This window comes from Stomoxys calcitrans, chromosome 3, assembly GCF_963082655.1.
Source record: "Stomoxys calcitrans chromosome 3, idStoCalc2.1, whole genome shotgun sequence".
Taxonomy (NCBI): domain Eukaryota; kingdom Metazoa; phylum Arthropoda; class Insecta; order Diptera; family Muscidae; genus Stomoxys; species Stomoxys calcitrans.
Genome location: NC_081554.1, coordinates 4,870,847 through 4,887,068, shown reverse-complemented (window position 1 = coordinate 4,887,068; position 16,222 = coordinate 4,870,847). Strand labels below are relative to the sequence as shown.

Below are 16,222 nucleotides of genomic sequence, written 5' to 3'. Positions count from 1 at the left end.
AATATATATACCTTATGGGGTCTTAGACGAATATTTCGAGGAGTTACAAACAGAATGACGAATTTAGTATACTCCCATCCTATGGTGGAGGGTATAAAAACTCAAAAAATTAAAAATAAAAAACTCAAAAAACTAAAAGCAAAAGCTCAACACATTATAAAATAAAAAATTAAAAATAAAAGAATTACATTTTGTTTTAACAAAATTACAAATTTTCTGTCAATATTAGATGGGGAGCCCATATAGAATTTTTGAAAACTTAATCATTTTCTGTCAATATGAGCCCCCAAACGCCTAACTATAATTCTTAAACTCCTTGGCCTCATATTTTTATGGTATTTGCCTAAAAAAAAATGCAGGTGAACTGTTTTTATCACTTCCCACATCCAAGCCTGGTATTGGATGCGTAGCTTTATAATCTAATATAGCTTTCACATTAACCTATACTACTACCCGCTTAGTTAAGGACTTATGGGATCTTATTGGATTATGGTTAAGGAATTGCAAATGTTATCCTTGGTGAAGTATGACAAGTTGCGGGCCGGCTGGAGGTCAAGCATGTTTGCCTCCATTTGTGGTATTGTTTATTTCGATAAAAATGAGAAGATTTTGTCTCATTTTTAAGCTAATCTCACGATATAATCACATTTCTCTAATTCAGATATGTGCTTTTATATGTCCTTGCGCACTTGTAATCAAATTAGTTTTGGCACCCAGAATATATGATCAAGATTTTTAAATTTTTTCATACATTTCGCTTCTCAATGGTTGTAGATTAATTTCAACAGACCTTCAAATATCATCCCATGGTTTACAAAAAGGGCATTAACCACACGTTTTTTAGTCTTTTTGCTGGGCAATAAATTTCAAATATTGTTTTCTTTTATTGTTATTTTGATTTTGATTTTCGTTAATTTTTTGTTTTCCTTTTTCTTTGCATTTCTTAAGAAAGGTATTGTTGTAGGTTTTTTTTTTTGCTTTTGGAGGAAGATATTTTAAAACAAAATAGTGAGAAAAAAAAAACGCAGAAAACTCAAACAAAACAAAATCAGAACGTCCTCGTTTTCGGCAGCCACCAGCCATGTCCAATAGTCTTCAACATTATAACAAACACAGACAACCAAAATCTAAGGCATTCTCGTTGAGTATTTAAATTATTTTTAGAAAAAAAAAATTTTTAATTTTTTTTTTTTTTATTTTTGCTTTTTTTTATTTTGATATGCGTTTTATGGGAAATACACACAGACATACATATAGAAAAAAAAACCCAAAAATAAAACTGCTTTGCACAACAATTTTTCGTACAGTCTTCAGTTGGAAATACTTTGGGGCCAAAAAACCAAAAAAAAAACTCAAAACTGACGTCACTGCCTTAAAGAAACAAATGCCATCACGCGTAACAGAGGCGTTACGTTTCACTAAGGAAATTTGAAATGAAATTTCAATGCAGAATTTTGTTGCTGTGAAGAAGTACTTTTGCACCTCCATAAGTTGTGTCAGCACATCATCATCAGCAGCCAGCCAGCCAGCCAGCCTGCCAGCCATCTCTATGTTGTTCTGGCAACTGCCATTGAACACATGAATCAGCTGTTGGTTGTTAAGCACTTATGTTGGACTTGGATTATTTATGGGCCAAAAATTCAACGTCACGTCAATTTAAAATTAAATATAAAAAAACAGAATTTTTTTCAAAAATAAATCTCGGCAAGAGACACACCTTAAATAGGGTGTAGTTGCGGTTGCGGCGGATACTAAAAATCAATCGACCAAAAACCAGCATTAACTTTTGGCATTGAAAATGCCATATGAAGATAGGCAATTGCCAAAAACTGGAAAACAAGTTCAATTGATTTATTCAAGTGAAAAATCAACCAAGTCCTGCAAACAAAAACAAAAAATCCCCAAATGATGAAAATCTATTATTTGTGTTTAATTAAAACCAAGCAACAGATGAAAGTGAAAATTTATTTCACAAGCCAATAGAAACAAAAACATCATAAAATATGACACTCGTCTGCTCTTGCATTGTTGGTCTTCTGCAACATCATTTATACGTTTTTATGAAATTGTCAAAACTTACGCCGAGGTGACGTGTGTGCCAAAAGGATTAACAAGCAAAACACAAAAAAATACAAAAACAACAAAATAAGAATAGCATGAAATGAAATGTTGAAGAACAAAAACAAAAAAAAAAGATTTTCTATTGGAAAAGTGCCAGAAATCGATAGGCATCTAAATGAAATAATAGAAAACTTTTATATTTCGTAGTCTAGCAAAACAAATAAAACGGCGTAAATTCTCACGCAATCGAAGAAGAAGAAGAAAAAACAGAACAATTTCCTTAAATAAAAAAACAAAAACTCACACCGAAAGTATGAGAAATCTCTAAAGCACATTTATGACATGTATACTAAATGATGTACGGCAATGATTATTTGAAGTTGAAAAATGAAAATAATTTTTTATCACCGCCACATCAACAACCTTCAAAACAAGTTTGGAAAAAAATTCTCTTTTATTTTACCAAAAAAAAAAAAAAAAATTAAATTCCTTAAAGTGCATGTCACCATTGTTTGTTTCATTCCCATCGTTCAGTCAGCAATTTGCCAACCAAAAATAAATAAAACCTATCACATGTTTAATGAAAATTATGATGAATGTATAGTCAACTCAGTTGCATGCACTGACTTCATAGCCAAATTAGGCATACACTTGACATATGGTTCAAGTGTGAACATTTAAATTTAAAAATTTGTCATTCACACTTTTTGTGGAAAAAGAAAGACAGAAAATTTTCATTACAAAAAAAAAATTGAGGTGAATTCCTACTGTTACTATCTACTATAGGGAGTACATGAAGTAAAGTTCCTTATATAAACATTTATATAAAAATATCAATTGAAAAATATTGAACGTTATTCCTACTGCTTCAACCTACTACGAACCTACTGTCCCTATCTACTATGAACATACTACGCCTAACTATTACAACCTTACTGCTGCTATTTAAGAGAAACATTCTGAACATTCCCAGCAGAAACCTGCTGCTCCCATCAACGTTTCCGCAGGAAACATTCCTAATGTAATCATCTACTCTGAGGAGATGACATTGCTAAGTTTCTACTGTAACTATCTACCATAGGGAGTAAACAAAGTAAAGCACCTAATAAACGTAATCCCTTGGATGAACCAGAATTGAAAATATCAATTGAAAAATATTGAACGTCATTCCTACTGCATCAACCTACTACGAACCTACTGTCCCTATCTACTATGAACATACTGTGCCTACCTATTACAACCTCACTGCTCCTATTTAAGACAATCGTTCTGAACATTCCCAGCAGAAACATGCCGCTCCTACCTACGTTTCCCGTAGAACACTATAAACTAAAACTGCATTCCTAATGTATCCATCTACTCTGAGGAGATGACATTGCTAAGATTTTTGAGCATCTTGCTTGAGCATCTTGCTTGAGCATCTTATAATTGAACAAACTAAATCAAATACAATTCCTACTGTATCAACATACAAAATACCCTGTTTAACAAATTCTAAATGAGCAAAAGAAATGAATTACAGGCGAAAGTAATATATTAGTAGATTGGAACAGTAGGAATATAGTTAAGGGTGATAAACATCATTTCCGAAATTTTGTAAATTTATCTAAGAAAATATTAAAAGACTATGGTTGTTTCTCAAAGAGCAAAAGAAATTAATTACAGGCGAAAGTAATATACTAGTAGATTGGAACAGTAGGAATATAGTTAAGGCTGATAAACATCCTTACCGAAATTTTGAAAATTTCTCTACAAAAATATTCAAAGACTATTGATTTTTGCCATTTGAAGATCAGCTTAAATCATAGAATATGAAATGGGTACCAGGGAAACTTTAAAAGGGGACTTTAGTCACCATAGTTAAATATGGGGTCCCTGTTAGGATGTAATGTTGTAGTTTTGATATCTCATAAGAATTTGCACACCGGGAGTAAAATGCAAAGCTTATAGAAATAGGCATGATTACAGGGAATATCGCAGTATTTCCAAAAATTTAATAGAAATGTTAAAATTATCTTTGAAATAGGAAGGGACAGTAGGAATCTATAAATTACCAGCTACATAATTTTTAATTAAAGAAGACTGAAAAACCAAAAAAGTCAAAGAAAAACCTATTAGAAATGTTAATTAAAAAGATTTTAAGAAAAAATAATGAGACTACGCTTTCAATAAAGAAAAGTTAAACTGATGCTATAAGCGACTAGTGAAAGAGGTGCAACATTATTGATTATAACATGAAAGAATCCGATATACAATGTCCTATAACCCATTGATCTTGATATCCTATATTCCCATAAAGTCATTGGTCAAATGGGGATCAAGATAATATTCTATTAGAGCAACTATGTTTTGAAGAGGGGTTTTCCCTTAATTTTGAAAAGCTTTGTTTTTCTCCAAATAATTTTCTTTAAAATTTGTAAACGGGTTAACAATTAAGCTGCTTGTTTTTTGCATGTTCACACACTTTTGTTGATAATATAAACCTCCATTATGAAAAGAAACCTCAATTTGTTTCAAAGCAAAAACCTGTTCGCTTATGAATGGAAGCTTGAGTGTTTAAAAGAAACAGGACTAAAGTGCGTTTTGGCAACTATAACAAAAAAAAAACACGTCTATTATTGTGGCTCCAATAAAAAATTTGAATTTCTATGACCAAAATAATCAAATTTTAATTTTTGAATGAACAATAATTGGAATTCAATTTCTAACAGCATATAGGAAATTCATATATAAACAAAACATAAACCTGTTACTGGATTAGTTGATGATTTGATGAAAAAATTTTGAATATAAGAAAAACTTGTTCGTTGCGGCGTTTTTTGAACTTCTAGAAATCGCATTGTGTTTTAATAGATTAAAAAAAAAAACATCTTGTTGGCAGGCTTCCCGAATAAAGAAGAACATAAACAATAATCCTTTTTATCTATTTAATTCCGTGAATCTAATCAAAATCTAAAAAAAATTAGAATGTGGTGGTTAAACTATCACTGAAAGTTCATTTCTTTCCCAATTTAACAAAAATCTTAAAAAATACATTAAAAGCGGCAATTTTAGTTTAAAAAAAAAAAACTTTAAATGCTTAGGGAATGACTTAAAAATACCTAAAATTCCTTCTATATAGAAATATTTTAATACCACAGCTTCTAAAATAGAAAAAATTATCATTGAGATTCCTACTGTCCCCAACTACTATATAAGAAGTTGCTATTAAATTCCATGAAAATCTTACTTATGGTAAAATTAACCTATATATGATTGAAAATTATAAATTCAAGCCAGATTGTATAGCGAAATGGTGAATATATATAAACCTTATAAACAATTCAATCTAAAATCTTAAAAAAAAAATAATAATAAGTTTTGAGCTGCAATTTTGGCTTGCAAAACTTTTAATGCTTAAAAATTGTTTCTATAGCTTCTTCAATACAAAAGCATCTGAAATAGAATAAACTTAATCCAGATTCCTTCTGTCCCTACCTACTATCTAAAAACATTTGTGAAAATTGTACTAGTGGTCAAATACACATTTTTATGATAAAACATTATAAATCTGACCAAAATTGTACGGCAAAATGTTGAGTGTACACAAATTTTATAAAAATGTCTTCTCAATCTTAAAAAAAAATAAATTAAAAATCTATTTTCAGCAATTTCGGCTTAGAAAACTCTTGAGTGTTTATCAGTAATCAAAAACTTCCTTCTATATAAACATTTTATAAAACGCCGGCTTTAAAAAAGGTGCAAACATTTCAACCAGATTCCTACTGTCCCCATCTACTATTTTAAAAAGTTATTTTAAACTTTTGTAAAAACCGTGTTTATGGCAAAATAATCGTTTTTATGAAAGAAAATTATTAGTTAAAGCCAAATTGTTTGGCAAAAAGTTGAGTACATACAAATTTTTGGAACTGCTGTTAAAATAAAAAAATATGTATGTTGATTCTAGAGGAAAAAACTTGCCTTATAATCTCTGTATGATTAAATTAACACCAATTTTTTCTATCCAACTAATAAAACCTGAAGAAAATGTTTGAAACTTCTTCGAAAATCATAAAAAAGTCCTTTATATTATAAAAATACTAAATTAAGCCAAATTGCCCAAATCAATTTTTAAAAGTTAAATTAGCATTACATTTTTTCTAGATTGCCATTGTCTCATTTTCAATATTCCAATATGAAAAAATATATAATTTGAATACCTACTGTCCCATACTACTACCAATGTTAAAATTGGTTTAGAAAAGTTTTGATGATTAAACTACCATAGAATTTTTGCTACATTGAAATTTCTGAAGAAGCACAAAAACCACACATTTTTTTCTATCCAACTTATACCTGAAGAAAATGTTTGAAACTTCTTCGAAAATCATAAAAAAGCCAAAAAAAAATCCTTTATATGACAAAAATATTAAATTAAGCCAAATTGGCCAAAGAAACTTTTAAAATTTACATTAGCATGGCATTTTTTTCTAGATTGTCATTGTCTCATATGAAAAAATCTATAATTACAATTCCTACTGTCACACTACTACTACCAATGGTAAAATTGGTTAAGAAAAGTTTTGATGCTTAAACTTCCATAGAATTTTTTCTACATTGAAATTTCTGATGAAGCATATATATTGTAACGATTCCTACTGTCCCATACTACTACCAAAGTTAAATGATTTAGAAAAGTTTTAATACTTAAACTGCCGTAGAATTTTTGCCTACATTGAAAATTCTGATGTGCCGGCTAATGCAATGAAGCAATCACATATATAAACATGATACCTACTGTACCCATCTACTACCGAAAAAATATGACAAATATTTCTCTAAAGAATTGAAAAGAATTGATTCTTTTATACATTTGGCAAATATTGAATTTTAAGAAATCAATACCATTTTTTAGCACTTCAATTCTTGTTCTGTTAGGTGGGTTACATTAAATAAATTTTAGAAGTTGACTCAAGCAAATAGTTTACCGAATAATAATATTTAAGAACTTTTTAGCATGCAAACCTTTTTAAGGATCACTTCTGATAACATTTTTAGGAATTTGGCATAGGTTTTTTCTTTATAGTAGATGGGGACAGTAGGAATCTTTGGGAATATTTTATTAAATTTCAGAAGTTGACTTAAGAAAATAGTTTACCGAATAATAATATCCAAGAACTTTTCGCATTGGTTTTTTATATAATAGGTGGGGACTGTAGGAATCTTTGAGCATATTTTGTTAAATTTCAGAAGCCGACTAGAGAAAATAGCATGCAAACTATTTAATGATCACTTCTAATAACATTTAAGGGTTTTGGCATAGGTTTATTCTCTATAGTAGATGGGGACAGTAGGAATCCTTGGATATTTTTTTTTTTAACTAGCTTAGCTAATGAAAATGATACAATAATATATTAAATTTATTATATCTAACAACAATTCATCCATTATCGTAGCCCAACTTCATTAAGCGAATAAATAGTTCCTCAGGATTCCTACTGTTCCCAGCTATTATACAAAAAATATGTCAAAATCCTTCCAAAATCCTAAGAATTGATGTAATATACATTTGATATACAATTTTAAGAAGCTGGTTAGCCAAATTTAGCAATGAAAATTCATAAAATTCCTACTGTCCCCATCTACCAATTGCAAAAAAATTGCAATAAAACTCATGGAAAAGCAAAATACTTGCACGTAAAGAGCCACATTTAAGATTAAACTAATCTTAAGAATCAAAATAGAGGATTTATCCCTAGACTTTATGAATCCGAGTGTCTTTTAGAACATAAAAATGCATTTTTATAGGAAAATTGTTAATTTTAAGGTAAAAGATTCAAAACATTTGATTTGCCCCATTTTTTTAATGTATTCGTAGCTCTCTTTAAACATTAAAAATTTAATTTTTTTTTAGAAAGTTTTAATGTCCAACTTGAAGAAATCAATAAATCTTATTTTATTTTCACACTTTCACCATTCTTTGTAATAATTAAATTCGGGTTTTATTAACTTTATCAACTTTATCTATTCCCTGCAATATTTAGCTAAAAATCATAAAAAAAAACCTCTTTGCTACCAGACCCCTACAACAAACTAAAAGCTAGCATTTTTAATTGCTAACTAAAGCATGCACTTTGTAAATAATTGCAAAAATCTAAAATGAAAGTCAAATTTTTATATCTATTGGCCTTTCTATTGTTTGCTATGGCTTTTGTTTGGGGGAAGGGTTGTACTTTAGTTCATGGCATTTATGCGTAAAAGTGATTATTCGCGATTCGTGTTTGCTTAGATTGGTTGGTTGCTAACTTTAGTTTGATCGCTGTTTGTGTTTGTGATTCTTTTTTTGTTTGATTTTATTACGGCAAGGGTATTTTGGCTGTTTTTGCTAGGCTACAGAGGAGATTTGTTTGTTTCATTTGCGTTGCTTTGCATACAGCCCTGCTAGCCAGCCAGCCAGCCAGCCAGCCAGCCAGCCAGCCAGCCAGCCAGCTAGCTAGTAGCAAGCCAGCGAGCTATTAAAATGGCAGCGCCACATGAAACCCCAATTCGAAATGGCAGTGGCAAGCTCAACATTTCATTTGTTAAGTGAATGGCACTGAGCACGCCGAAAGAAATGCCGAAAAACGCCTAAAAATTTAGGTCATTTGTGGTGTTTGACTTATGAGGTTGCAACGACCAATGTAAGGCTAAGGAGAATAAAAATAAGCAGGTATTTTTGTTGGGAATTTTTCATTTACAAATAAAGGACACAAACTAGCTCATTCGAAGAAACAACAAAAAAAGATCCTTCCTAAATGGAAATTCTTCAAAACAAAAAAATGAAAATAATTGCTAATGAAATGTTCGAAGTTTAGAAAAATATTTTCGAAACTTGGGCCTTAAGGCAGACAATAAAACAAAATCTCCAAATTTCGAGTTTGGATTCAAAACAGCTAAAATATTAGGCTTAGTATTTGTGACAGCTTGTCTCAGACTTCCTTGCAACATTTTTAGAAACAATGAATTTTTTTGAGTACCTCTGCAATATTTCTCAATTGCACTTTGACCTCACAAATTTTTTTGTAAATTTCTCAAAACTCTTAAACACAAAACCTCGAATGTAAACGACCTCTTGACTAAATGGCATTTTTTTCCTCTTAACTCTTATTGCTGTTGCTTGTCTACTCAAGTCTTTAGTATTGTTGTAGACTTGTTGTTGGTTTGCTTAATGATTTTAGCCGCTAGTCTGGCTTCATGACGAGTTCCAAAGAAATTCAACAAAAAAAAAAAATACACCGAATTTTATATATACATTTTAAATGAAGCCTGGCTCGGCTCGGATACGCGTAAAAAACACAACACAATACGAAAACTCTAAAAAAGATGACTTAATCGGCCGATTTTTTTTTTTTTCTTGAGTTTTTGTGCGAAACCCACCTTGTTTTATAGACGTCTTTTTTTTGAAGAGTTTGCTCAAGGATTATAAACGAACGTAGGTTTGTCGTTTTCAGTATTTCAAAACGATGGCCTTGTTGTTGTGATGTCTCCCCCTAAAAAAAAACGCACTACTACTCAACCTTCTTCGAAGTGAAAAAAAGGTTGGAGTGTGCCCTGCTTGCAATAGCTACTAACAAGACCTACAAATCTCGACTAGACTTGTGAGCGATGGTTTTGAAAATTTCTCTTCAAAATGGATTTTCCAGCAATCATATGCCTTGGTAATCCACAAAGCAGGCGGTTATGATTGCTCAGCAGCACCAAAGGATATGAAATCCTTGTTCTTCTCGCTCTTCGCTATTTCTCTCTTTCTCTTTGTTTCTGGGTAATAGAAGAAATTTTGAGAAAAGATTAAATGGGAAAAAGGTCAAAGGTTTATACTTCTTGTTGTTGGAAAACAAATGCACCCAATTGCGAAAAAAAATTGTGCAAGCTAATCCTTGCTTGTTCGTGCTGTTTCTGCTTTCGGACTCCTTTAGTTTTTCTTATCTCTTGCACTTTTCGCTATAAAACTTTTAGAGTTTTTTTATCTGTTTTTTTCTCTCTTTTTTATGCGTCGAATAAATTCTTTCATTTATTCCTCATACAAAAATTATTCAATCTTTTTCGTTTGTGTGTTTGTGATTCTTCTTTTTTTTCATAAAATTTCTTTTTTTTTTTCTTTTAATTTCCAGCCATCCAGTAAAAACACGTCTGCTTATCTCTAAGACTATATTAACACTGAATGCGACCGCTAACCAAAAGTACGGAAATAACGATCGCCGCATACATTTTTGCTTTGCCGTTTTTTTTTTGTTGTTGTTGTTGGTTTTTTTGGCAAAAATAACTTTAATGTGTTAAACATGTACAACCAACCAACCCGACGAACTAACAACACACGTTAAGAAACCCGAAATTCACCACCCGAAGCTTTAGGTCTTGAAGAGAAGCTGAACACTCACAATTTGCCAGTCATTTGCTCTTCCCCATTTGCTGCTGGGTGAGAGTAGCAGTAGTTTCAGTGGGGGGCCGGCCATAAATGCGTGTATGTGTGGCTGTGTATAATGTGTGTGTGTGTGCTAGTGTTTTGATTTCTTGTTTTGCCATTATGTGATTCAATGGCAATAATTCTGGTTCTTGGGTTTGTTTTCTTTCTTTTCTTATTTTGTTTGGTGCTAAAAGGAAAAATCAATTATAAATGCCGTCTAGCAAGTAGTGCTGCTGCCAAGCTTGTTGCCGGCTTGCCATACCATTTTGTGCCGTCATTCCAGTAAAAAAAAAGAAACACATTTCAATTTATCAGCTTTTAAGATAAGACCAGGAAAGACCACACTTTCGCCGATAAGCAGCTGAAAAAATGCCGGTAGACTCGGCATGACTTGTTCGTCTTCTTCTTCTTTTGGTCGCTCTGAGAATGTGTTTTCAACAAAACCAAAAAAAAAAAAGCTTTGTGGTGAGTTTCAGTTTTAATTTCTCTTCGAGAACTCACTCCCTAAGAGTTTTGATTTCTATATATATATATATATATATATATATATATATATATATATATATATATATATATATATATATATATATATATATATATATATATATATATATATATATATATATATATATATATATATATATATATATATATATATATATATATATATATATATATATATATATATATATATATATATATATATATATATATATATATATATATATATATATATATATATATATATATATATATATATATATATATATATATATATATATATATATATATATATATATATATATATATATATATATATATATATATATATATATATATATATATATATATATATATATATATATATATATATATATATATATATATATATATATATATATATATATATATATATATATATATATATATATATATATATATATATATATATATATATATATATATATATATATATATATACATACATATACATATATATATATATATATATATATATACATATATATATATATATATATATATATATATATATATATATATACATATATATATATATATGCTTTCAAGGGTCGTAAATGAATATCTCGATGTGTTGTCCTTCGATGGTAGGTATAAAAAATGTGCGTTTTTTTGTGTATTTTTTGACCATTCGTTTACTTTACATGAATCCAAATTGCATAAGGATACCTCTTTCCATAACACGAGCCGGAATTTTTCTAAAACATTCTACACTAGAAGTTTCCCCTGTTCTTTAATATTCATCGTATTTAGTAGTAATTCGTTATTCATTTTTGGCTATAAATCTATCAATTTTATTTCTTTTTTATTTTATAAACAATTTAGGAAAAAGAATATTTAAGAAAATATATAACCAATTGCCTTAATATCAATTTTTTTAATATTTAAAAACTGAAACACAAAATACCTTTCATCTGTTTTTATTTATCTGTCCTATTCCTATTCGCTTTGAATAGTTGCAATGTGAGTCCTTAGGAAAGGCCCATCGTGCGTATGCTTAATTCTATTACAAATGTACCCCATACGTAAGGGTGTTCGATAGACTGATCAGAGTGTGTGTGTGTATGCAGTAGATTCGGGATAAAGTGGCATTATGATTGTTATTGAACAAATGTTTATTGCGTTAATTTTTTCAGAAAAGTGGCCTTCACTTGAAAGTATGTCTATAGGATCCCGAATATACTGTACTTTGATTGAGTCCCCGGAAAGCAAAAAATTACTGGATTTAAATCTCATTGATAACAATGAAACATATATCAGCTGACTTTTCCAAACACTAATGCTAACGAAACACAGTGGGTAGAATCTCAATCGATTAAGAACGGGCAGAAATATTGAAATTGAAAATTATAAAGTAGAATATCGCCAAAACTAAGATAGCTATTGTAGGGATTTTTGAGCACTATCAAGGAAAAAAATAAAAAAATAGAACCAGACAACAAATTAAGATTTGGCAGCCCGAACAAATGACGAGGTGACCAAATTTAAGGGCCTGCCAAGAGGCCCTTTAGGGCCTTTTAATTTAGCATTAACTCCTCAGCTCTAAACATTCAAAATCTCAAAGATGTATCCCTACCCCAAAGCCTGGGAGGAGGCAAGGGTGGTGATTATACCCAAGCCCGATAAGGCAAGTTATGCGACACCAAAGGCCTACAGGCCTATAAGTTTTACGTCCTTTCTACTCAAAACCATGGAACGCATTGTGGATACGTACCATGATAAAGAGTAGGACATCTAGCGAACTGCTTAAATACAAACAGCATGCCTATGTCAAGGAAAGGTCGGTGGAGACTGCTCTGCACGAAAGTTTTGCATAACATAGAAGAATCCTTCGATGCCAAGACGAACACATTGGCGGTTTGCATTGGCATCGAGGGTGCGTTTAACAATGTGCGGACCGATACATTCATCCAATCCTTAGACCAGTAATGGGTGGACCGAGCCCTTAGAGACTGAGTAAACCATATGCTAAGGAACAAGTGGATACATTGTGGGTCCCTTACTTATATATAAGGGAGAAAGTGGCACAGGAGGGCATTTTATTGCCACTCCTTTGGATGAGCACCATAAATAACCTATTACGGGTGCTGACTGAGGAGGAATTTGAACCCGTCTGCTATGCAGACGATGTTGTAACACTTCTTAGGGGTAAGGAACCGAACCAGCTATGCAGAAGGGCTGAAGGGTCTTGCATATGGCATATGAATGGGCTAGACCCAGGAGTCTCAATGCCCAGAGAAGACTGAAATATGCCTGTTTATGAGAAAGACGAAGGTGGGCCAATTTGACGCACCACGCAGTCCGATTTAAGGGCGTGGGCGACAAACACTGTGGAACAGCGAAACAGTCGGTAGGACGGCGAAAATCCTATGGGGACGATACGGTTCGTGAGAGAAGGAGGCTATTTCCAAAAGGAGGTCAGTATAGCTTTTGGTGTCATAACGGGCCACAAAGGACTACGACAAAATCGGTTCGGCAAGAAATAGCATGTGTATGAAAATAATGAGACGTTGGAGCATTTCCTTTGTCATTGCCTGGCATTCTTGACTAACAGACACCGGTTCTTAGTTGGGGACACGATACCAGACAAGAACCAACTTAGGGAAGTGGTATGGGGAGACAATTAAGGATTTTGTAAGTAGCATGGATCGAATTTTTTCATTTCAAATTTAAGCAAATTTTAGTTTCGAGACTTAGCCTGCATACCCAATGTGCTCAAAAGGTCGGCATTGCCCGACTTAAGCCCGTCCTTATATGTTAATGTTATTCTTAGGGTGATCCAGAAACAGGATTGAATACAGTAATCACTTCAATTTTTTTTTAAACAAATTTTGTCTTTAAAAAAATCTTCGCGAAAGTATTATCTCAAGAGATAAAATTTCATGGGAACATGAATAAATTTTTATGAAAATTTTTTCTTCGAAAAAATTTTCTTGCGATCTAAAAAAAAATGTTATGAACATGTTTTGTCTTCGCAGAATATTTTGTGGCAATTTTGCATTTAAAGTTTCAATGAAATTTTCTCTCTCAAAAATTTAATAAACATTTTGTGTTTAGAGAAAATGTTATGAAAATTTTCTAAGCTGAATGTTTATGGATTTTTTTTTTTGTCTAGAGAAAGTTTATCTGAAAAAAAAAACATAACTGCAATATATCCTTATTTTCAAACTTAAAATGTAATAGAGTCTTGGAAACTGAAATCACTACATATCTAGTGCTTTGTACTACTACAGCTTAAGTTTTTGATTTTTAAACATGGATTCTAAGACACTATGACTATCTCTGACTCAATTTACCAAAGCATATTTGAACAGAATTGTGTTGCAAATATTTAAAAACTCGATAATGCAATTTTAAATTGATTTTAAGAGGACTACTTGGGTTGAGAAAAAGTGGAAACAAATAAATGATTAAAAAAACTGTTCGTTCAAATACCATTAAAGTCTCTTTAATTAAGAGCCACACCAAAATAAACAAACAACCAAAGTAGCAAACAAATGTATTTGTATACTTTCTAGCGACTCTACTTGATTCTGTTTAACTTAGCTTGCAAATCCAAGTGTGTGGACATAGTCGCGGCCTAAAGATGTCTTTGCAACCTCTTTATTATAGAAGAAAACAAATATTTGTACAAAGAAGTACAGTACACTCAAAGAAAAGTATGGCAAGTGTCAATAAATTACAACTTGAGCTTTGTATTGGACAATAGTATACTTCAGAGCGTCTCCCGCTGGCTATGGCATTTGTTTGAATGTGCTAAATAAACTAAGCATGAGCAGACTAAGCAACATGGCAAAAATTATTGGATATATTAGTCCATCGTTGGTATCTTTGTTTTATATGCCAACAATCATAAGTTTTAATATGACTGATCTGAGGCGTAAGTCAGTTTAAGTTTTAATTAAAAGTTTTTTTTTCTTAAATTGCTTTTATAAAATTGCTTTATTGCTTTCAATAAAGTTGTTTTATTTTAGCTGCCGTACATTATTGGGTTTAAAAAAATAACCAAATCATAGCCCTTATCCTTCTAACGGTAGCCTCATAAGCCTCAATCCAAAAATAGGATTTAATTTAAACATATATCAATAGTTCCCTTTCTTGATATGTAAAATGTTATGTGAATGGAACTATTGTATTTTCCTTACCATTATAAATAGTTCTCATAGTTTTCCTTAGTTTTAAACTTTTCTCAACCTCCAAGTATTTGCCAAACTACAAGAATTTATCTACCAATGGATAGCCCAACCAATATCTCCACCACCAACAAAATTAACGCAATTTCTTAAAATAGAATAACGACAAAATTTTAGCCTTCTTTCAAATGATATCATATTGTGAGTTGAATTTTGCATTTCACTGCTTAATACACTTTTGATAAATTACATTTGCAAAATGCACAAAAACGCTAAAATCCCTTTAGAAAATCTCTATATTAGCAATACATGAATGTTGGGGGAAAACTCACGACATGCTAAGCTGCACTCAGACATGCTCTTACTCTCTGGCTCTCCCACTCTCTTGCTCCTAGGCTCGATGGCAAGTGAAACCCAGAAGTAATAAAAAAAAACTCAGCTCTCGCCTAATGAAGAAATAAGACAACTCTTTCTGTTTGCCATTTGAGAAAATATGATGTTTAAAAATAATTTATAATTATGCGATTACCTCATTGCCTTTAAAAGCAAAAAAATAAATAAATAAAAATAACAAAAACATTGAAAATTGTTTTGTTTGTGTTTTTATTATTATTAATTTTTTTGTCGGCTGCTTGCTTGCTTCCCTCTTTCGCATACAAATTTAATAGGTGGGGGGAACACAACAACAGCGGCTACGTCAATAGCGAATCAAATGCAAAGAAACATGTGTTTGGGTGGGGGTACCTCAGCAACGACCAACAACCGACCTTAGTACTACAACTGTTCAATGCAAAGTCATAACAAAAAAAAAAAAAACGAATACGTATACGAACGCGAATGGCAATATGCCGAAGGCATGCATGTGTCTATTGTTAGTTAGTTAGACTGCTCAATTGCAGCTATAAGTTAGATTTAATGAATTATTGTTGTAGTTGCACATTATTCGTATGCACCTCGTAAAATTCTACTCACACACGCACACAAATACATTTCTGCTATAGTGATACAGACAGCAGCACATGCACATGGTGGTGTACAATGTTATGGAGATGGTAATGATGATGAT

General features: G+C 31.4%; 1 protein-coding gene across 20 annotated transcripts in view; it reads right to left on the bottom strand.

The window, feature by feature from the left end:
* Positions 1-16,222, bottom strand: part of LOC106081285 (muscle-specific protein 300 kDa) — a 315,875-nt gene that overhangs the window by 96,586 nt on the left and 203,067 nt on the right. The window contains exon 1 of one of the 20 annotated variants that reach the window (XM_059364512.1): positions 9,457-9,566. The exons of the other annotated variants lie outside the window; for them this stretch is intronic. The gene's annotated coding sequence lies outside the window, so the exon portion shown is untranslated. Of the gene's footprint in view, positions 1-9,456; positions 9,567-16,222 lie in introns of those variants that run through there. 20 annotated transcript variants of the gene reach the window in all.